This window comes from Cnephaeus nilssonii, assembly GCF_951640355.1.
Source record: "Cnephaeus nilssonii genome assembly, chromosome: 24".
NCBI lineage: Eukaryota > Metazoa > Chordata > Mammalia > Chiroptera > Vespertilionidae > Cnephaeus > Cnephaeus nilssonii.
The window spans coordinates 6,068,660-6,091,230 of NC_137095.1; the positions used below are offsets into that span (position 1 = coordinate 6,068,660).

At 46.8% G+C, this 22,571-nt stretch overlaps 1 long non-coding RNA gene across 1 annotated transcript; it reads right to left on the reverse strand.

Moving 5' to 3' along the window:
* Positions 1 to 7,599: 7,599 nt before the first annotated feature.
* On the reverse strand, positions 7,600 to 18,542 carry LOC307095078. The gene is made up of 3 exons (XR_013813173.1): positions 18,246 to 18,542; positions 14,766 to 15,062; positions 7,600 to 7,792 (listed from the first exon to the last, which is right to left on the reverse strand). It is a non-coding gene; the product is annotated as an uncharacterized lncRNA (long non-coding RNA).
* Positions 18,543 to 22,571: the final 4,029 nt, after the last annotated feature.

A 22,571-nucleotide genomic window follows, 5' to 3' on the forward strand; every position in this document is an offset into this window, starting at 1 on the left:
AGAGAGAGGCCTGACTAGACACTGAATCAGCCAGCACCTTAATCTTGGGCTTTCCGGCCTCCAGAGCTGTGAGAGAATAAATGTTTAAAAGTCACCCAGTCTTGCCCTATCCGGTTTGGCTCAGTGGATAGAGCATCGGCCTGAGGACTGAAGGGGCCCAGGTTCGATTCCGGTCATGTGGGCTCGATCCCCAGTGGGGTCGTGCAGGAGGCAGCCAATCAATGACTCTCTCATCATTGATGTTTCTGTCTCTCCCTCTTCCTTCCTCTCTGAAATCAATAAAATATATATATATATATATATATATATATATATATATATATATTTTTTTTTTTTTTTAAAGTCACCCAGTCTGGTGTTTTGTTCTGACAACCCCAAATTACAAAGACAGCCTCTAATTTTTCCAAGTTTAAGAAGAGACAACATTGTATTATCAAGTAGAGAAGCACTGGAGCTAGTTACCCCTTCATTAATTGGGTTTTATAGAATAAGTTTTAATCCGCGAAGGCGCTGTTTTAACTTATATTGAACCATATTAACTATTTTAACCCGGGGAGTGGAGTCCTTGGGGTCCCATTGTATCAAGCCAATTTGTAACTGCCAAAGATTTAATCTTTTAAAATTGGTTATTTATTGTGTTAGAGTGTGTTTGTCCAATGTGGGATATTTTTATGGCTATGGGTATTATAAGTAAGGGAAATTTAGGCAAGGCAATAAAGTGAGGCATTCCTATTCTCTATTTTATAATTGCTTTCTTAAGATTATAGGGCACAATGTTTATATTTAGTGGGATCCCCAGGTATAACTGTAGTAATTGAGCCCTGGTAATAATGAAGTCCAGAAATTTTTGTCTATTAGTACATTTTAGCAAATGTTAGAGTTAACTTAGGCTGTAGACGCACAAAAGCCATTTTTATCTTTTTGTTATATAAATTCTTTTAGTATATAAGTTTTTGTATATAAATTTTGGATTTCCATTTGGACCACATTAAGGACCTTTGTTTTAATTTAGTTAGATATCACATATACATATATAATGTATCTGTTATATATTTATGTTAAAATATTATGTATACATAATTTACAAATTATCTATATATACAAAAGGCTAAGTGACCCACCATATGTCCATCTGACCACCCGGCCGGCCGGTACATATGATGCACACTGTCAATTTAAAAATAAACAGTTGACCCGCGCATGCGCGATACATATAAAGCTCTCGCTGGCACCAATTGCACGCGTGTGTTTCGATCTGTCATTGTCCATCGTGAATTTGGTTGCTTTTGTTGACATTCTTAAGTTGAAAGAACGCAGAATATGTCTGAAGACCAACTATTGGCACAACATACCTCTGAAGCCGAAAAAAGAAAGTGACAGTTTCCCGTGATGCCAACATGTGCGATGACTATTAATAAATCACAAGGACAAACTGTAGACAGAGTAGGAATATTCCTACCTGCACCCGTTTTCAGACATGGTCAGTTATATGTTGCTTTCTCTCAAGTTTGAAGAGCGTGTGACGTTAAAGTTAAAAGTTCTAAATACTTCATCACAAGGGAAATTAGTCAAGCACTCTGAATGACTAAAGCGTTTTTACTCTTAATGAGGTATACAAGGAGATATTAGAATAAGTTTAATCAATTTATCAGTCATTGCTTTTATCAATGTTGTTTTTATATCATGTTTTTGTTGTTTTTATACCACGTCTTTGTTGTTGTTATATCATGTTATTTATTAATCAATTTATATATTATTTTCATATACATTTTACTAATTTTCTTTCATCTCTGACACTTCTATTATAGAGAAAGGGCGAATAGCAATATTAACCCTTTGCACTCGCTTGCTTTTTTCTCGATTCCTTTATTCTAATGCTAACCGTGTGCACAAGGTTAAAATATTTCTTCTAATTAATTTCCTTTCAATGTGCACGAATCCGTGCACCGGGCTACTAGTATATTCATCCTATATAATAAAAGGCTAATATGCAAATTGTCCCCTCTACCGGGGCGTTCGACCGGGAATTCGACCAGGGGGCAGGACCAGCGACCAACTGCCTGCGGCCCCTCCCCACCTGGCCGGCCCAGCCAATCAGCCCCGATTGAGGCAGGCCAGCCGGACCCCACCCGTGCACAAATTCGTGCACCGGGCCTCTAGTAATATATAAATTATGTATTCATAATTTATACATAATTTAGTAACCTTTTATTTTTCTCTCCCTGTATTAGGGTTTTGTTTTTTCTTTTTTCCCTGCCCATCTGTTTTTCTCTGGTTTTAGGCTTTTAGCCACCGAGGCTGTAGTGGTTTCTGTCTCAGGCTGATAAAAGGACAGAGGGCGGGGGGAGGGCCCAGTGCTTCTAAGCAGCAGCCGCTCCCTGTGCTCAGTCTAATCTGTCCTCTTCTCAGTAACCCCTGCCCCTTGTTTCCTCTTTAAAAAAACCTTTTAGAACAACCAAGCAGCTGTATCTGTAGGTGGATAAAGTTTTCCCTTTTTTTTTTCTGTCTCCTGTCTGTCCCTGACCATTTCCCTTCTTTCTTTTCTTTTGAGTGTTTACCCGATAAACTCTAAGTTGAAATAATTCCAGCAAGATTTGGGGTATAGGGTCTCTCCTTAGATGTCTGGTCCCTGGCTCTCAGTTGATTGAGAGCAGGGGAAATATTGGCGTGGTGTGTGGAGGTGATAAAGAAGGTGGGTGTGGGTATGGTCTTGGGATTGTCTGGAGGGTTTATAATAAGACTTTCCATGCTTGTAAAAGCAGCATCACAGGAAATAATAAACAATTTTGGCTGTTCGTTTGGCCCTGCGGTTAAGAGATGCCAAGTGGACAAATAAAGAATCGAAGACAAAACTGTTAGGGCAGCCTCTCTCCACCCTGGGACATTTTCCAAGAAGCCAGTGCTAGGAGCTAGGAGTGGCCTCAGCCACATCTGCAGGTTCCAGGCAGGAAAGAGCCAAAACACCAAAGGCCACAAAACAGCACCTTTTGCAGTAGACAGCTGTTTTCACCTGGGGAGCATCTGCTCATAGCACCTTGCTATTTATTCCTTGGGAGATGCACCCTCCCCAACTTCCGGCCCTTATGCCTCATGCCTCAGTCCAACGTGGGGCTGAATGCTTAAGCCTAGTGCTTCAGAGGTAGTCACGTGACTTGGACCTAGCCAATCTGCATATCTCACTAGCTTGGCCTCAGTGATTGGTTCAGGGATGGGCCTGTAATCCAGCTGGTCCAATGAGAGCTCTCCCTGAGACTTTTGCTACAAGTTACAGGGAACATGCCCTTTCGGGAAGAGCTGCCAGACTGTTAGGATGTCATCCTGCAGCTGGGACTGGGTGGGGAGCACCACGCGGCAGAGCAGAGCAGAGCAGTGGGAACTTGTCTGAGAATGAAGTTACCACGGAAGAGAGTGCAAACAGGAGAGGGAAAGAAACCCAGTTCTGATAGGACTGTCTGAGGCCCAGGAGCCGGTGGTGTTGTCAGCCATGCCATGGACTTCTCAGTTACATGAGCTGATAAATTCTCTTTCATACTTAAAAAATGTGCAAGGTGGCCCTAATTGGTTTGGCTCAGTGGATGGAGCGTCGGCCTGCGGACTGAAGGGTCCCAGGTTCGATTCCGGTCAAGGGCATGTACCTTGGTTGCGGGCACATCCCCAGTGGGGGGTGTGCAGGAGGCAGCTGATCAATGTTTCTCTCTCATCGATGGTTCTAACTCTCTATCCCTATCCCTTTCTCTCTGTAAAAAAATCAATAAAATATATTTTTAAAAATGTGCAAGGTGCAAAATAGTATACTACTGTTTGTGTAGAAAATAGTGTTTATATGTATCTGTTTGTACATGTATTTACACTTTTCTGATAAGTAAAGAACTAATAACCATGGGTACGTGTTGGGGAGTGGGAACTGGGTAGGTAGGGAAGGAGATATAGACTTCCCTGTATATTCTGTCATATCTTTTGACATTTGCACATTTGAGGACATTACCTATTCATAGTAGAAATACAGAATTTTAAAAATACAAAAAAACTAGAGGTTGCAATGGGCCATTAAGTAATCTAAAATTCCTACACATGCAAGAAAATAGGAACATGTGACCCATTGTGAAAACAACAACAAAGAGTCAACAGAAACTGACCTCATCTGTAATAGTGTCAGATAAGTAAATATGTATGAATAAGATGTTTTTTAAAAGGAAAGAAACTGACCTCAAAATGATCAGATGTTGAATGTAGCACAGACTTTAAGGAAATTTTGATACATATGTTCAAAATCTAAAAGAAAATATGTTCAAAGAATTAAGGTATTGTCATATGAGTGAAGTAATGGGAAAAGACGCCCAAAGGTAGGCAGTGGGAAAGAACTTCTCGGGGCTACCTGCTCTCAAACTGCTTTCACCCAATCCTCATTATTTTATTTATTTTTAAATACATTTTATTATTTCAGAGAGGAAGGGAGAGAGAGATAGAAACATCAATGTAGAGAGAATCACTGATCAGCTGCTTCCTGCACGCCCCCTACTAGGGATCTAGCCCACAACCCAGGCATGTGCCCTTGACCGGAATCGAACCTGGAACCCCTCAGTCTCCAGGCCGACGCTCTATCCACTGAGCTAAACTGGCTAGGGCTAGACCCTCTTTCACTCCCAATTCCAGAGATACCTGGTTCTGTCGGCGGCTATACTTTTTAGGATTCTATGGTATACACTATCTTGTTTTTTCCTTTTTTTTTTGCCCAGGAATTGTCCCTTCTCGGATCTGCTAAGACAGTCAGTCACCATTCCACTTCTGCTGTCTAGCTTCCAAAAATTTGGTACTGTTGTCTCCTCTGTTCTCCTCATCCTTGAAGATTTACTGTCGTTTTAAAAAAAATTACGTTACAATAGTTTTAGCAGAGATTTCAGAGGGAATGAATCTAGAAGTGCATGTTTAATCTGCAGTTTCAGCCTGTACTAATTCATAAAAAGCAGTTTAAATAACATGACATTTCCCGGAAACTGTTCCCATCCAATATGTTAGCTTTCTGTTGGCCTCACTAAAAGGCCTCAAATGAGATTTCTTAATCTCCCTCTCTTCTTGTGCCTCAAAACCCTTAAAGTAAATTAGTTATGCCTGTCCAAAGCCCATTAGGTGGACATGACAAATAAGTAATAGAGGGACGCTCACTTTCTTCCAGAGAATTAGCCCTCCTCAAGGGACCTGGGCTCACCACACTTTCACAAATGCATACCCTCTGGACATGTCTGGCTTTTGTTGACAGTAAATATTAAATTATGCTTCCAATATAAAAGCTCTACTGCATCTAACACAAGCTAACAACATTAAATGATTACCCAGGTCTTCAAACCTAAAAGGCTTTTTCTTCCCTTAAACAAGTCCTGTCGGCCCCAGCATTAGGCACCCGTGATTCTAGTAAGTACTCCCCTCTTTTCCTCCATTAAAAAAATTACCTTGGTTGTACAAAGACTAATAGAGACAACTTCTTGTTGCCTATTATGATTCTCCTTGCAGCTGGTCGCCCCAGATATGCCTCCGGCCTGTGTTCTGTGGCTAGAACAGTGGTCGGCAAACTCATTCGTCCACAGAGCCAAATATCAACAGCACAACGATTGAAATTTCTTTGGAGAGCCACATTTTTTAAACTTAAACTTCTTCTAACGCCACTTCTTCAAAATAGACTCGCCCAGGCCGTGGTATTTTGTGGAAGAGCCACACCCAAGGGGCCAAAGAGCCGCATGTGGCTCGCGAGCCACAGTTTGCCGACCATGGGGCTAGAACATCTATCGTGTTAGAAACTTCTTTTTTTTGTCCTGGCTGCTCTCTAGATGGGGTGGGAGGCTTGTTCAGTTCAGGTACAGCACGATTTCTAACGATCCAAATATATTTCCAATGAACTAAAAATCTCATAATTGCCCGGCTGGCGTGGCTCAGTGGTTGAGCATCGACCTATGGTTTGATTCCCAGTCAGGGCACATGCCCGGGTTGCAGGCTTGATCCCCAGTAGGGGTCATGCAGGAGGCAGCCGATCAATGATTCTCATCATGGATGTTTCTATCTCTCTCTCCCTCTTCCTTCCTCTCTGAAATCAATAAAAAAAATTAATAAAAAAATAGTAGCTGTATTCTTTTACAAAGTTCCAATATTACCAAAGTTCCAACAACCACTCCTTCCCTTTTGCCCTCTCAAGTTATGGGGTGTCTTCCCTCTGTCGCTAGTTCCATCACTTTTTGCTTCCCTGAACTCTGCCCATATTTTTGTAAACAGTCTCTTCATTAGACTCTCTTAAATGTCACCTTTGGAGTATGCAACCTCTTTTTTTTTTTTTGTCAGGACCCCTGACATGTATTGGGTTTTCAACGGATGCAGTTACTGTCCACCTGACTGAAACTATATGGCCTCAAAGACATCTTACTGTCACATTTTACATAGTTGGCTCTGTTCATTGGTTTCAGACAATGAGGTAGGGTAATGTTCCCCTTTGATGGTCCACATCTGCACAGGTGATGAACTGTTTTCATCAAAACACGTACCTTTCCAATAACTCTGCCAATACTTTCATTGATTCCAGATGACTTTTTGAGTTCTTCATATTTGTGGCCAACTGGGGGGAAAAAAACATTGACGAGAAATAAATCTCCGAATGTCTTTAGATTACTGTAATGACTTCTCATGCCTCACAACTGTCTTCTAAAGAAGTCATGAGCCCTAACCGGTTTGGCTCAGTGGATAGAGCGTCAGCCTGCAGACTGAAGGGTCCCAGGTTCGATTCCGGTCATGGGCATGTACCTTGGTTGCGGGCACATCCCCATTAGGGAGTGTGCAGGAGGCAGCTGATCGATGTTTCTCTCTCATCGATGTTTCTAACTCTCTATCCACCTCCCTTCCTCTCTGTAAAAAATCAATAAAATATATTTTTTTAAAAAATAGAAGTCATGAGATGCTTCAGCTGCAAATGCTTTGGCTACTGCACCCATTTTCTCACTTCTCAAGCCATGCTTTATCTTCCTCACCAGCTAGGCTCCTCTGACAACTTTCTTGGATGTTCTCTGCTCCATTACCAGGCCCCAAATCCAGGGTAGACATCTGTAGAGGCAGATGGTCTTCACCCAGATCACCTTAGGTATTCCCCAGACGGCCACTTGATGGCGCCCAAGAATCTTCACCTTCACTTTGATCACATGATCCTTGGAATGGCTCATGTGAATAAAGGAGGTATGACGGAGGAAATCCGATAAAAGCTGTTAGTGTGTTCCAACATGTTCCACTGTGGATCATAGTACTGTCACGCCTGCCATTTTTAAAGCTGTCAATGAAAGAATATCAACTTAAAAAAAAAAGTCTTTAAGTGTTTATTTGAGCCAAACAAACGACCTTTGCCAGGACGCAAAATCTCAACAGAGTGAGAAAATGCTCTGGAGAATGGCCGTTTTGCAGCTTATTTTATACACTGGCATCAAAGGAGGAGGTGTGGGAGGTTGGGGGCATGCGTGGGGAGGGTTTTGGGATGGGAATGGGGGGATGAGGACAAATATGTGATACCTTAATCAATAAAGAAATTTAAAAAAAAAAAAAGAGGAGGTGTGAGGAGGGGTGCATGAAATTCATTGGCGGTAGATTAGGGAGGCGGAGGAAGCAAAGAGGGGAAACCTCTGAGATTGGATGAAAAGTTAAAGGGAGAGACATTTGACATGGGTGGGCCCAGGAGAGTTAATACTTACAGCACACGGCGATGGTATGTGGACAACGCGGTAACAGTGAGGTCAATGTGGGCTCGTGCGGTGGTGCCCCGAGGGATCTGGAAACAAAGATGACTCTGCCATTTCAAAAGTATGTTATCTTAGATGCACAAAAACAATAAACAATTTCAAGGTTAAAGGTTGGCCTTTGTCAAGGAAGCCACAGGCCTAGGACGTGACTACCACCATGACCCGCCTTCTTTTTTTTTTTTTTTTTTTCCATTGCACATGCGGTCAGGAGACGGATGACCCGCTTTCAGTCAGGAATGTTTCTGTTCAGACCACCCCGTGTGGTTTCTTTGGTCTCTGGGTTTGTGAGGCTCCCGTGCGGGCCTCTCCTGAACATGTCAGGCTTAGTATGTGACAACCTTTCAGCTACAAAGCATAGAACGGCAGGGCCAAATCCACAAGATGATTCCGTTTATTTCATCCAAGTGAAGAAATACTGACCGCTTAAATAGAAATGCACTTCCACAGAATACATAGGAATATTGCCCAGGCTGGTTTGGCTCCATGGATAGAGCGTCGGTCTGCGGACTGAAAGGTCCTGGGTTCGATTCCAGTCAAGGGCACATGCCTGGGCTGCAGGCTTGATCCCCAGTAGGGAGCATCCAGGAGGCAGCCGATCAATGGTTCTCTCTCATCATTGATGTTTCTGTATCTCTCCCCCTCTCCCTTCCTCTCTGAAATCAATAAAAATATTTTTAAATAAAAATTTAAAAATTAAAATGAATGAGTGTGCAAACATAATACTGAACACCTCAGATATTGGTGAAGGGAAATTATCACGTTCTGCTGAAATGAAGATGGGAGTGGCAGAGGTGTGGGAGGGAATAAACGTTATGGGTGAAGAAATGGGAGGGCGGAGTCCTCAGACGCGGAGTCCTCGCTAACCCACAGGCCCACGGACGCTGCCGGAGGCTTCCATGCCCGTGCGTGGTGTGTGTGCCTTCTCTCCTTGAGGTTCCTTGTACTCAACACTTAAAGCTCCCCTTGCAGCTCTAACCTAAACACCATGCGAAAGCCAAGTTTTTCCCTTCCGTGTTATGGGGAAAGAGGATTGAGTTTCCCGGGAGGAGAAGGCAGGCGTTTAAATTTAGATGTGGTGGATGAAAGCAAGTCTCACGTTGCTTCTGAATCAGAAACTAGGGAGAGTCACTTCTTTATTCTAAAAGCCAACAGCTGCTCAGAGACGAGCAGATTGAACCACTTCCTCCATGCTCAGAAATTCTCAGAGTGTGCACACACACATACATTTATATACATATATGGTGAGAAGGACAAAGAAAAGGAGCACAAAGAAAAATAATTAATTGATGATGTCATTTGCAACTTCAGTGCATAGTTCTATGTTTCCTTTGACATGATTTCCTGCAGAAATCCCGTTCATGAGTCCAGGCAAGTCTCTCGAACCAGGAGGTTAAGGATTACATTGCAGATGAGCACTAATCAGCCAACTAAGACAGACTAGTTATTTTTTTAAAAATGAGATATATTTTTTAGAGTTTTACGACAAAAGATTTCATAAGACACAGAAGAATCATGTAATGAATAATCGCCTCTTATGCCCATTATCCAAGCTGAACAATCCAATTATACTGAGTTGGAAGAAATCATAAAAGATTGGAATATAGACAAGGGCATTAAACCTAGCTTCACGGGGAGCTTGCCACAGTCTCATTAATCAGCTAATCTAATTTCTTTGTTTAACTTCAGTTTCCTTATTTGTGTAAAGAAAGGCTGTTCACCACCGACAATGAGTACCAAGTTCCTACAGGTCAGGTCGAATGCTCATGTTCTTCTCAAGATGCATTGTTTTAGTTGATCCCTATAAAACACACACACACACACACACACACACACACACACACACACACACACTGTATTTTTTATTGATTTCAGAGAGGAAGAGAGAGGGAGCGAGAGATAGAAACATCAATGATGAGAGAGAATCACTGATCGGCTGCCTCCTGTACTCCCCCCACTGGGGATTGAGCCCGAAACCCAGGCATGTGCCCTTGACCGGAATCGAACCCTGGACCATTCACTCCGCAGGCCTATGCTCTATCCACCAAGCCAAACCAGCTAGGGCATGATTCCTTTTTTGTAAGATTTTTTTATTATTATTATTGATTTCAAAGAGGGAGGGAGAAAGAGAGATAGAAACATCAGTGATGAGAGAGAATCATTGATCGGCTGCCTCCTGCACGCCCTACACTGGGGATTGAGCCCCCAACCCGGGCATGTGCCCTGACCGGGAATCAAACCGTGACCTCCTGGTTCATAGGACAATGCTCAACCACTGAGCCATGCTGGCTGGGCTAGTTGCTCCCTTTTAAAAACAGGCTGGGACAAAAGAGGACTTTATATAATCTTCTACATTTTTTCCTAACTGCGATCCGCCGTGTTAGATGGTGGCAGGATCTCCGGTGGAGATGATCGTTGGGCAAACAGAGCGATGAACCTGGACCTCAGGAAAGAATTCTGGGGCTGGAGGTCTGTTAGAAGGGATAGCCCATGAAACGGGGAGTCGCAGAGGAGATGAGGCCTGGGGAGAGCTCTGTGTAGCACTCCCACTCAGGGTATAGGGGGGACAGGCAAGGACCAGGGGGCAAAGCACACAGCCCTGGGAGAAAAGCGGAAGCAGAGGGGCTAACCAGAGACGGAGCCAGGGGTGGTGACGTCCCTCCGTGAGGCAGGAGAGCAGGGCACAGAGTAGAAGGCAGAGGAGGGGGGAAATCTAATTTCTCTCCAGCGTATCTCACCCCTCCCTGCCTGCTCCTGGTGATCCCTTCCACTTGGGGAATCCCTGGGATCTTGGGGGAACATCACCCTTCACTCCTTTCCCCCAATCTCTTGTCACCGACTTCCTGCCCGTTCCTCCTGGACTAATTCCTACTGGTCAGGTCTCGGCCTAAACATCTCTCTGACCTTTCAGTGAGAGCACATCCCACCGTGATGCACTCTGAGCGTGGCCTCTATAAAATGTGTTGTTAGCCCCGGCCGGCACGGCTCAGTGCTTGAGTGTCGACCTAGGAACCAGGAGGTCACGGTTTGGTTTCCGGTCAGGACACATGCCCGGGTTGTGGGCTCAATCCCCAGTGTGGGGCATGCAGGAGAGAACCGACCAATGATGCTCTCTCATCATTGCTGTTTCTATCCCTCTCTCCCTTCCACTGTGAAATCAATAAAAATACTAGTATTTAAATGAATAAATGTGTCGTTTGTCGTTGTGTATTTTCACAGCTCTGTGAGTAATGCCCACCTCCCAAGTAGAGGGTTAGCTCCATGAGGGCAGAGCCCAGGTCTGTGTCATTCGCAGCGTGTACACCAAGTGGCAGCCTTGGTGTCTGGCCCAAGTTGTGCTCAATAAAGATGGAAGGAAAGCCCGGCCAGTGTGGCTCAGTGGTTGAGCGTCAGCCTAAGAACCAGGAGGTCACGGTTCGATTCTGGGTCAGGTCACGTGCCTGGGTTGCGGGCTCCATCCCCGCTGGGGGGCGTGCAGGAGGCAGCTGATCAGTGATTCTCTCTCATCATTGATGTTTCTTTATATATATATATATATATATATATATATATATATAAAATTGATTTTTTTACAGAGAGGAAGGGAGAGGGAGAGAGAGTTAGAAACATTGATGAGAGAGAAACATCAATCAGCTGCCTCCTGCACACTCCCTACTGGGGATGTGCCCGCAATCAAGGTACATGCCCTTGACTGGAATCGAACCCGGGACCTTTCAGTCCCCAGGCCAACGCTCTATCCACTGAGCCAAACCGGTTAGGGCTCATCATTGATGTTTCTATCTCAATCTCTCCCTCTCCCTTCCTCTCTGCAATCAATAAAAAATATATTTTTAAAAAAAGATGGGAGGAAGGCAGGCAGGCAGGCAGGCAGGTGCTGGTGTTACCTCATCCTGGGTAACACCAGCCGTCACCCTCCCCCACTGGCGCTCCCAGGCCTGTGTCCTGCTGGCCGCACCCAACTCTGCGGCCATCACTGACCTCCTCGGGCTGTTTCTGAGGACTGGGGGGGGGCGGGGGGGAGCCAGACTGCAGTGAGTGGGAGGTGAGGAAATGGAGACAGGGATGCAGACAGCTTTTTCACACGTTTGGTTTTGAAGGGGAGGAGAGGATTAGGGTGGGAGCTGCCAGAAGCATTAGGGTCAGAGCAGTTTTGTGTGGTGTGTGTGTGTGTGTGTGTGTGTGTGTGTGTGTGTGTTAAAATTTTAGGAGAGATTGAAATATGTTTAAATGCCAGTGGGAGGGTGCAGTTAGGAGGGAGCGGTTGAATAAGTAAGAGTGAGAAGGAATGTGGAGGGGAGTGAAGGCGTCTCTATTGGGGGCACCTAAGTGTTAATATGAGCTCTTTATTTTTCTTCTAAATATGAGCTCTTTCTTCCCCAGAGTTGACAAAAGCCCCTCCCCCATTCGAATGTGGGATGCTGGCCCGGGAAGGGGGACGTCCAAGAACCAGCTCTGAGTCACTGTGCTGACCACCCCCCGCTGATAATAAAAAGAAGCCCGAGATGTCTAGATAGATTCTGTAGGAGAGGCTTGCACTGTGTTTCTCTCTCTCTCTCTCTCTCTCTCTCTCTCTCTCTCTCTCTCCCTTCCTCTCTGAAATCAATAAAAAGATATTTTAAAAAAAGAAACATCAGCCGAAACCGGTTTGGCTCAGTGGATAGAGCGTCGGCCTGCGGACTGAAAGATCCCGGGTTCGATTCCGGTCAAGGGCATGTACCTTGGTTGCGGGCACATCCCCAGTAGGGGGTGTGCAGGAGGCAGCTGATCGATGTATCTCTCTCATCGATGTTTCTAACTCTCTATCTCTCTCCCTTCCTCTCTGTAAAAAATCAATAAAATATATTTAAAAAAATAAAAAATAATAAAAATAAAAACGTGAATGCTTCCGTAAAAAAAAAAAAGAAAAAAAGAAACATCAATGATGAGAGAGAATCATGGATCAGCTGCCTCCTGCACGCCCCACACTGGGGATCAAGCCTGCCACCCGGGCATGTGCCCTTGACCAGAATCGAACCCGGGACCCTTCAGTCCGCAGGTCGACGCTCCATCCACTGAGCCACACCGGCCAGGGCTCATCACTGATGTTTCTATCTCTCTCTCCTTCTCCCATCCGCTCTGAAATCAATAAAAATATATTAAAAATAAAACAAGAAACTCATCTTCTGCTGGGAGCGAGGGGCCTGGCCGGGCCATGGAGATTTGGAAGAATGAGAGCTGAAAGCAACGTTTAGGAGTGGGTGAGCCAGTGACCCCGCGGGGCTGGCAGACAACATGTGAGAGAACGGAGGGGTCCCAGGTGGAACCAGGAAAGGTGCTTGGAGGCCACCCAGGGGGGAGGGCCTTTAGGGTCTCCCCCCGCCAGCAGCAGGGCCGGTGTGCCCAGGCCCCCGCGGGGCGCTGCTGCAACCTGAGTCCCATCTTCTCTCGTTGCTGTAGGTCAGGGGTCCTCCAACTTTTTAAACAGGGGGCCAGTTCACTGTCCCTCAGACCATTGGAGGGCCGGACTATAGTTTAAAAAAAAACACTATGAACAAATTCCTATGCACACTGCTAAGTCGGCTGCTAAGCAGGACAGGCAGCGGCGGCAAAAACACCCGGCGGGCCGGATGAATGTCCTCGGCGGGCCGCATGTGGCCCGCGGGCCGCAGTTTGAGGACCCCTGCTGTAGGTCTTAGCTGGGCCGCCTCCAGGGCCTTAGTGGCCACGTGGCTGAGGCAGCTCCTGGGTCAGCGATGACGCGGTCACTGCAGGCAGCGCTCGGTCCGCTTGTCCCCGTTTCGCCTTTGCAGAGGGGGGACCCTCCCCCTGGCACCTCACGCGTGTCACCGAGGCTGGCGGGACCTCCTCACGCTCTGCGAGGTGTGGCTGTGGGAGTGTGGCTCTCGGCGCCTCTGACAGAAATGACGGGGCGCCGGGGTGGCGAGTGACTGACGCTGGCCCTGACCACAGAGGGAATTCACGGGGAGGATCTGAGTCCTCCCACCAGGGCAAAGGGAAAGATCGCAGTGGGGAAAAGGACGGAACCAGGGAGGTCTTGGGGACCCAGAAGCAGGAACCGAGGACAGGCTCCCCCAGCCGCCGTCCAGGGATGTGTCAGCACCGCCTCTGCGCGGCATTGGCTTCCTCCATTCCAAGGTCCGAGGCCCGGAGAGAGGGCTAGGCGGGCCCAGCGCTCCCGAGATCCCCCAGCGTCTGGGAAGGAGGCGGCACTGAGCTAAGGCTCGTGGGTCCCCTCAGCTGTGTCTGGTGCCATTTCCTGGAAGCGCCTGTACCGTTCCTGAGAGCTCTCCCTCCAAGACAGAGACTCCCCCCCTGGCTGGTGTGGCTCAGTGGATAGAGCATCAGCCTGCGGACTGAAGGGTCCCGGGTTCGATTCCGGTCAGGGCACATGCCCGGGTTACAGCTCGATCCCCAGTGTGGGGCGTGCAGGAGGCAGCCTATCCATGATTCTCTCTCATCATGGATGTTGCTATCTCTCTCTCCCTCTCCTTTCCTCTCTGAAATCAATAAAAACATACAGTATTTTCCGGCGTATAAGACGACGGGGTGTATAGAAGATTTTCCTGGGTTAAAAAGTCGTCTTATACGCCGGAAAATACGGCATTTAAAAAAAAGGAGAAAGATTGCTAATCTCTGCGTCTCAGACACCCTTGTGACTCGGGTGGAGACAGAGGCTTGCGTAGCCGTTTCTGGGAGTCGCTGGCGCCCATCTGGAGTCCCCACTCTGGAAGTCTGTCCCCTCCGCCCAGCCCCTGCCTGGCTCAGAAGCAGGTCTCATACCCTGTCTCTCTGGGGCCCTCAGTCTAACCACCTCACGCCCGCGGCCACGTGGGAAACACCAGCAGGGCCCTAAATCTTGTCCTAATCTTAGAAGTTTTTTTGTTTTTCCTAAAAGGGCAAGACACTATTTTAGTCCCTGGTTTGCAGGGAGAAAAAGTCCTGTTTGTCCCTATGATTCATTTTGGTGGTTTCTGGACGGTGTGGTACTGATTCATGACGACTCACCCAGCATCTGGGATGAATTAAAGGGGACTTGCTCTCAGTGACGGTCAAGTCTTAGACGAGGCTGACGTTACGGAGAGGCGTGGTGGGAACGCCAGAGTTGAGCAATCTTCAGGACTTGAGTCAGCCCCGTCAGATGCCGTCCCGTCGCAGCACAGTTAGCAAAACCCGACGTGGGCTTCGGCGTGGGGCTGCCGTGACGTAACGTCTGCTCCTCACGCCCGAGCTGGTGACTCCTTGCCGGTCAGACCGCCCCCCACAATGAGCTTCTCTGTGTGTAGCCATGAGCCCAATAGACACCTGGGGAAACAGAGGCAGGAGACTGGCATGGGTGTTGCATCGGGGGCCTGGTTTTCTCTGGTTTGTTCCAGGAAACTTTCCACAGAATTCCAGAAGCCACCCAGTGGCTCTTCTTCCTCCTCCTCCTCCTCCTCCTCCTCCTCTCCCCACCTTCTCCTCCTCCTCTTCTTCTTCTTCTTCTTCTTCTTCTTCTAATATTTTTATTGATTTCAGAGAGGAAGGGAGAGGGGGAGAGAGAGAGAGAAACATCAATGAGAGAGAATCATGGGTCAGCTGCCTCCTGCACCGCCCCCCCTCCCGACAGACTGGGGATTGAGCCCACAACCCGGGCATGTGCCCTGACCGGGAATCGAACTGTGACCTCCTGGTTCATAGGTTAATGCTCAACCACTGAGCCACGCCGGCGGGGCCACCCAGTGGTCCTGAGTGGGGGATGGTTTTGCCACGCCAAGGGGCACTTGGCAGTGTCTGGAGACATTTTTGGTTGTCACCGCTGGAAGGTGCTACTGGGATCTGGTGTGTTGACGCCAGGGAAGCTGGTAAACATCCTACTGTGCTCAGAGCAGGCCCCACAGCGAAGACTTTTCTAGCCCAAATGGTGCTGAGGTTGAGAAACGGTTCCAATATAGACCAATCCCAAACCCCAACTGACATGATGGTTTCCGCTCATTAAGTGACTTAGTGAAAAGGACAGCAGTCATGGTAACACAGGTCTCCTGAAAATCACGTGGGTTCTGTGTTTAAAAAGGGCACATCTGCCCAGCCAACGTGGCTCAGTGGTTGAGCGTTGACCTATGAACCAGGAGGTCAGGGTTCGATTCCCGGGCAGGGCACATGCCCGGGTTACGGGTTCGATCCCCAGTGGGGGATGTGCAGGAGGCAGCTGACCATGATTCTCTCTCATCATTGATATTTCTATCTCTCTCTCCCTCTCCCTTCCTCTCGTAAGTCAATAAAAATATATAAATATTAAAAAATGCACACCTTCCCTGTCTCCTTAAATACCATTCTGGCTCCTGAGACAGGGCCGACTCAGGGCTGTGACAGAAGAGTGGCATTGGAATTACAGGAGCGAACCCGAGGGGACTCTTTCTAGCCAAATATGGGATGATTTGAGCATCAAAAAGGAAAATGCAAATATGTTAACATCCGTATGTGCAACTTGAAAGAGAAGCTTGTGGTTGAAAGATGAAAAGCTATTTCAGGATCTTGTGGCTTCTAGAAGTTTCCTTTATTTAAAAAAAAAAAAAAGTTGCTTCCATTGGCTCTGAAACCTAGGTGTTCTCATTTCCCCTTCGTGTTATCAGCCGTGGAGGACAAAAAGTTTGCAACGTCTCCGCTGAACTCCTGGAAAAGGAGCCGGCTGGGAGCACGCAGTCATCATCATACAACCAGGACCGCACACACCTCTGGGATGGCTGCAGCTCTCACGTGGGAAACAGAGAGAAAGGGAGAGTAATGTGTGAACAGGCGACTGCAGAACAGACGGATATGTCTGTGGCACGGTGTTCCACTTGGAATCTCCCTCTTCTAACTGAAAACCCTCTTTATAACTGAAGTAGCCCTAAGCTGAAGCTGGTGTTGCTCAGTGGATAGAGCGTCAGCCTGCGGACTGAAGGGTCCCGGGTTCGATTCTGCTCAAGGGCACACACGTAGGAGGCATGCGGGAGGCAGCCGATCCATGATTCTCTCCCATCATTAATGTTTCTATATCTCTCCCTCTCCCTTCCTCTCTGAAATCAATAAAAATATATATTTTTAAAAATAATAGTAACTAAAGTACCGTATTTTCCGGCATATAAGACGACTGTTTAACTCAGGAAAATCTTCTCAAAAGTCGGGGGTCATCTTACATGCCGGGTGTCATCTTATAGGGCGGGTATATCCCAAACTCTTTATTTTAACTGGAAAAGTTGGGGGTCGTCTTATACGCCCAGTCGTCTTATATGCCGGAAAATATGGTAAATTTCTAGGCCCACGATGGAGCGGCTCCTGCCCCCGGTGCCACATCAGCCACCCACACGTTTGTGTTCCTGTAGACCCCCCCCCACACCCCCGACAGACACGCAGTCGATCTCATCAACCGATCCCCAGACGCCAAGCCATCCCTGGGATCTCCACTTACTTCTTCGTCCCTTAACCTTTCTACACAAGGTCAGATATGCAACCCCAGCCTCTCAGCCCTGTTTCTGCACCGCAGCTTCTTCCACTCGCTGCTTGCTCCCTAGCTCTGCTCCATAAAACTCCCTCTTGCCCGAATCCCTGGGAGAGAGCGCGCCATGGCTGGTGAGGCGCCGCCCTCCCACCCCAAGGATTGTTTTCCCTTGAGTAAAGGGCTTCAGACGTGTTACTAAATTGCTTTAGTTTTGTCATTTGATGTCAGTTCAAAGAATACAGGGAAATTATTGAATCATATAGTCAAGGAGTCTAGACAGTGCTACTCACAGCCTGGTCATGGACCAGCATCCACACAGGTGGCTAGTGGTCCACCGAGGGCGATAATGGCTACACCGATGAAGCAACCATGTGCCTGACCATCTTTCTACACGTGTCCTTTCCTACGCTGTTGATGATGCTGAAGAATAATGAGAACACCTGGTTTAAGAGGCCATGGAAGTACCACTTTTTATAAGGGAAACTATTAGAAGCCATACGGTTCATTTTGGTTGCATTTTACAAAGGCATCAGGCAAGCCCTAGCCGGTTTGGCTCAGTGGATAGAGTGTCAGCCTGCGGACTGAAGGGTCCCGGGTTCGATTCCAGTCAAGGGCACGTGCAGGCTCCATCCCTAGTTGGGGGCGTGCAGGAGGCAGCCAATCAATGATTCTCTTTCATTGATGTTTCTATCTCTCTCGCCCTCTCCCTTCCTCTCTGAAATCAATAAAAATACATCGTAAAACAAGTATCAGGCAATAAAGATAACAGAAACATAAAACTGGAAACAAACAAAAAAACTGCCCTGATCATAGCAGTGAGAAACACTGCTTAGTGTGGTGATTCACAATCCTGGCTGCTCGTTAGAACACCTGGTGCGTTTTGACAACTACCAACATCAATCCCAGCGATTGTGATTTCAGTGGCCTAGGTAGGGCCCAGGCATGGGTGGCCTTAGAAGCTCACCAGGTAGTTGGACTGTGTTGAAAATTGATGTTCTGGACTTAGACTGGGGTCGGATGAGACTTACCCAGCGGTCAGGAGAGTCATCCAGGACCCGAGTTCTCATAGCTGTAAATGCTCACATTAGAACCGAAAGAAGGTCTCACATCAATGACCTCAGCTTCTACCTTCAGAAACTAGAGAAAGACGAGTAAATTTAGTGCAGGGTAATCAAATGCAAGGAAATAAGGTCAAAGAGGAAATCAATGAAATAGAAAACAGAACAATAGAGAAAAATGAACAAAACCAATAGCTGGTTCTTTCAGAAAAAAATCAATAAAATTAATAAACCTCTAGCCAGACTGATTAGGAAAATAAAGAAAATACAAATGACCAATATCAAAAATAAGAGAGGGAATATCATTATATATTCTATAGATATTAAAAGAATAAAAAGGAGTCTGGCTGGTGTGGCTCAGTGGTTGAGTGTGGACCTATGAACCAGGAGGTCATGGTTCAATTCCCAGCCAGGGCACATGCCTGGGTTGTGGGCTCAATCCCCAGTAGGGGGCGTGCAGGAGGCGCCTATTGATGACTCTCTCTCATCATTGATGTTTCTCTCTCTCTCCCTCTTCCTTCATCTCTGAAATCAATAAAATTATTTTTTGAAAAAAAGAATAAAAAGGGAATATTATAAACAAGTTTCTACAAAGAAATTCGATTAACTTAGATGAAATTGACAACTCCTTGAAATACTCAAACTACCGAAGTTCACTCAAGAATAAACAGATAGCTTGAATAGCTGTATATTTTTAAAAGAAATTAAGTGTGTCGCTAAAAACCTCCTCACAAAGAAAACGCCAGGCCCAGATGACTTTACGGATGAATTCCACCAGATATTTAAGAAAGAAGAAATGGCACTGCTATACAAACGCTTACAAAAAATTGAAGAGGAGAAAACAACTCCCAACTCATTTTTTTTGAGACCAGCATAACCCTGAATCCAAAACCAAAAACATTACAGGAAAATATATGGACATCCTTAAAATCCCAAAGTGGCCCCCATTTCTGAGACACCCATCACTGCTGCCTGCCCCTCCACAGCCATTGTGAACGGAAGTTATCCTAACCCAGGACCCGGACCTCACATGGCTTTGAACTGTAGCACATGAGCTTCTTCTTCCTGGTTCCAGATGTTGGGGCCCAACAGCAGCTTGAAGATGGGCTTGAAAAGGGGTGCTGGAACCCAGTCTGATTCCCTTCTCAGGAGGTTGACCTAACAGACACACAGGGAAAGAATAGTTGATGGAGGGAGCCGAGGAGGGAGACTCATATTGACTAAGCAGCTGTTGCAGTCATTTTGGAACCATAAGGAGAAAGGAGAGGAAGTGGGTCCAAAAGAGTACTGGGGCGATACACGGGAATAGGCAGGAATTGCATGAGAAACAGAAATAGAGATAGAGATGGATGGATGGATGGATGGATGGATGGATGGATGGACATAGGTGGATGGATGGATGGGTAGATGCAGGATGGATGGATGGATGGATGGATACATGGATACATGGATGGATGGATGGATGGATGGATGGATGGATGGATACATGGATGGATTGGTGGATGGATGGATGGATGGATGGATGGATGGATGAATGGATGGATGGATGAATACACTGATGGATGGATAGATGGATGGATGGATGGATGGGTGGATGGATGGATGGACATAGGTGGATGGGTGGATGGATGGATACATGGATAGATGGGTGGATAGATGGATACATGGATGGATGATGGATGGATGAATACATGGATGGATGGATGGATGGATGGATGGATGGATGGATACATGGATGGATGGATGGGTGGATAGATGGATACATGAATGGATGATGGATGGATGAATACATGGATGGATGGGTGGATGGATGGATTGATGGATACATGGATGGATAGGTGGATGGATGGATGAATGGATGGATGGATGGATGGATGGATGGATGGATGGATGAATACATGGATGGATAGGTGGGTGGATGGATGGATGGATGGATGGATGGATGGATGGATGGATGGATGAATACATTGATGGATGGATAGATGGATGGATGGATGGATGGATGGACATAGGTGGATGGATGTGTGGGTAGATCCAGGATGGATGGATAGATGAATGGATAGATGGATGGATAGAGCTGAAAATGAGAAACACCCCGAGCTTCTGTATCGTGTGAGGCCTAGCTCTTCAGATTCTTTTGGATTCATGGAAGACCCTGTATACTTGACACAGGAGTGGACCTCTGTTTCTTATAGGCAGAACCACGCTGACTGACCAAAATGCTCAATAAAGGCTAAGTTCCTTCCCTTCCCACAGGGTAAGCCCTGGTGTCACTTCTCGCCTAAGAACACCGTGGGCCACCAGCCTCATTCCCAAAGTCCTCAGAGATTTAACCGGATTCTCTTTTCTTTGGCATGTGTTTATTTTTTATTTTTAAATTTATTTTTCAGAAATATGGAACGCTTCACAAATTTGTGTGTCATCCTTGCCCAGGGGCCATGCTAATCTTCCCTGCATCGTTCCAATTTTAGTACAAGTGCTGCCAAAGCGAGCACTGTGTGTGTTTATTTTTTAAAAAATTGTTTAAGGCATAGTATACATATAGTAAAGTAAATCTTAACTGTATGCCTAGAAGAATTTTTAAAAATATATTTTTATTGGCCAGCTGGCATGGCTCAGTGGTTGAGTGTCGACCTATGAACCAGGAGGTCACGGTTCGATTCCCGGTCAGCGGACATGCCTGGGTTGTGGGCTCCATCCCCCAGTGTGGGACGTGCAGGAGGCAGCCAATCAGTGATTCTCTCTCATCCTTGATGTTTCTATCTCTCTCTCTCTCTCCCTCTCCCTACCTCTCTGAAATCAATAAAAATATATTTTTAAAATGTTTTTAAATTAAATGGGACTGTGTTTGGAGAAAGGGTCTTTAGGAGGTAATCAAGGTTAAATAAAGTCAGAAGAGGGGGGGCCTACTCTGATAGAAGGGGTACCCTTATAAGAAGAAAGAGAGAGACCAGAGTTCTCGCTCCCCCTGCTTGCACAGAGGTCGTGCTAACACACAGCGAGATGGTGGCCATCTCCAAGCCAAGAGAACAGGCCTCCTCAGAATGAAACTTAGCGAGCCAGCACTTGATATTGGACGTCCAGCCTCCAGAGCTGTGAGAACTGAATTGCTGTTAAGGAACACAGTCTAGCCCTGGCTGGTTTGGCTCCGTGGATAGAGCATTGGCCCTCGGACTGAAGGGTCCCGGGTTCAATTCCGGTCAAGGGCACATACCTTAGTTGCAGGCTTGATCCCCGCCCTGGTCGGGGTGTGTGTGGGAGGCAACCAATCGATGTGTCTCTCTCACATGGATGTTCCTCTCTCTCTGTCTCTGTCTCTCCCCCTCCCTTCCACTCTCTCTAAAAATCAATGGGAAAACATCCATGAGTGGGGATTAACAAACTAACAAAGAAATATAGTCTATGGAATTTGTCATGGCAGCCTGAGCAGACTACTACACCATGTGATCCACACCAAGAGAAAAGAGAGGAGAGAAATTTTGAACAGAAAACTACCCTTGTGCCCTAGCCGGTCTGGCTCAGTGGATTGAGCATCAGCCTGAGGATTGGAGAGTCCCAGGTTCAATTCCAGTCGGAGGCACATGCCCGGGTTGCGAGCTTGATCCCCAGTAGGGGGCGTGCAGAAAGCAGCTGATTGATGATTCTCTCCCATCATTGAAGTTTCTATCTCTCTCCCTTCTTCTCTAAAATAAATTTAAAAATTGTAAAAAAATACCCTTGTAGGAGCATGGGCAGTTGGCCAAATACGAGCAGGTGGGCTGTGCCCAGCATGGGCGGCGGGGAGGGGGGGTGTGCTGGCAGCCCCTCCGGCCAGGAGGTCCGGTCCACTTCCGGGCCGGCTTGGACAAACTGCGAGGAGACTTTGGATAACTTTGGTGCCATCGCTAAATGTCAACCAGCAGCCTCTCACTCATCTGTCATCTCGGAAGGGCTCCAAGGCGTCCCAACGATCCAATAGGCTCATTTATGTTCCTGATCCAGACGGGGGCCTCGTGGGGAGACCTACCTGACCGTTGACTTGTTAGGAAAAACCACTCCCCACGGGGATGGACTCACCAGCTAAATGGCGCTGAACCAGGTCTGAAAACCACGCCCTGCCCCACCCCACCACAGCCTCACCCGGTGTGAAAGGAATGATAACCGCTCCTCACCTGGGTGGGGGTGAAACCTTGGCCAGGAGCAGCGGGGAGGGTCCGTCCTGCCCAGGCTCCCTCTTCATCGCTGTCCTGTGGGTTGTCCGCTTACGGGATGATGCTTTTTTGTATATCGTGTTTCACAAAAGCTGTGTGCCAGTAA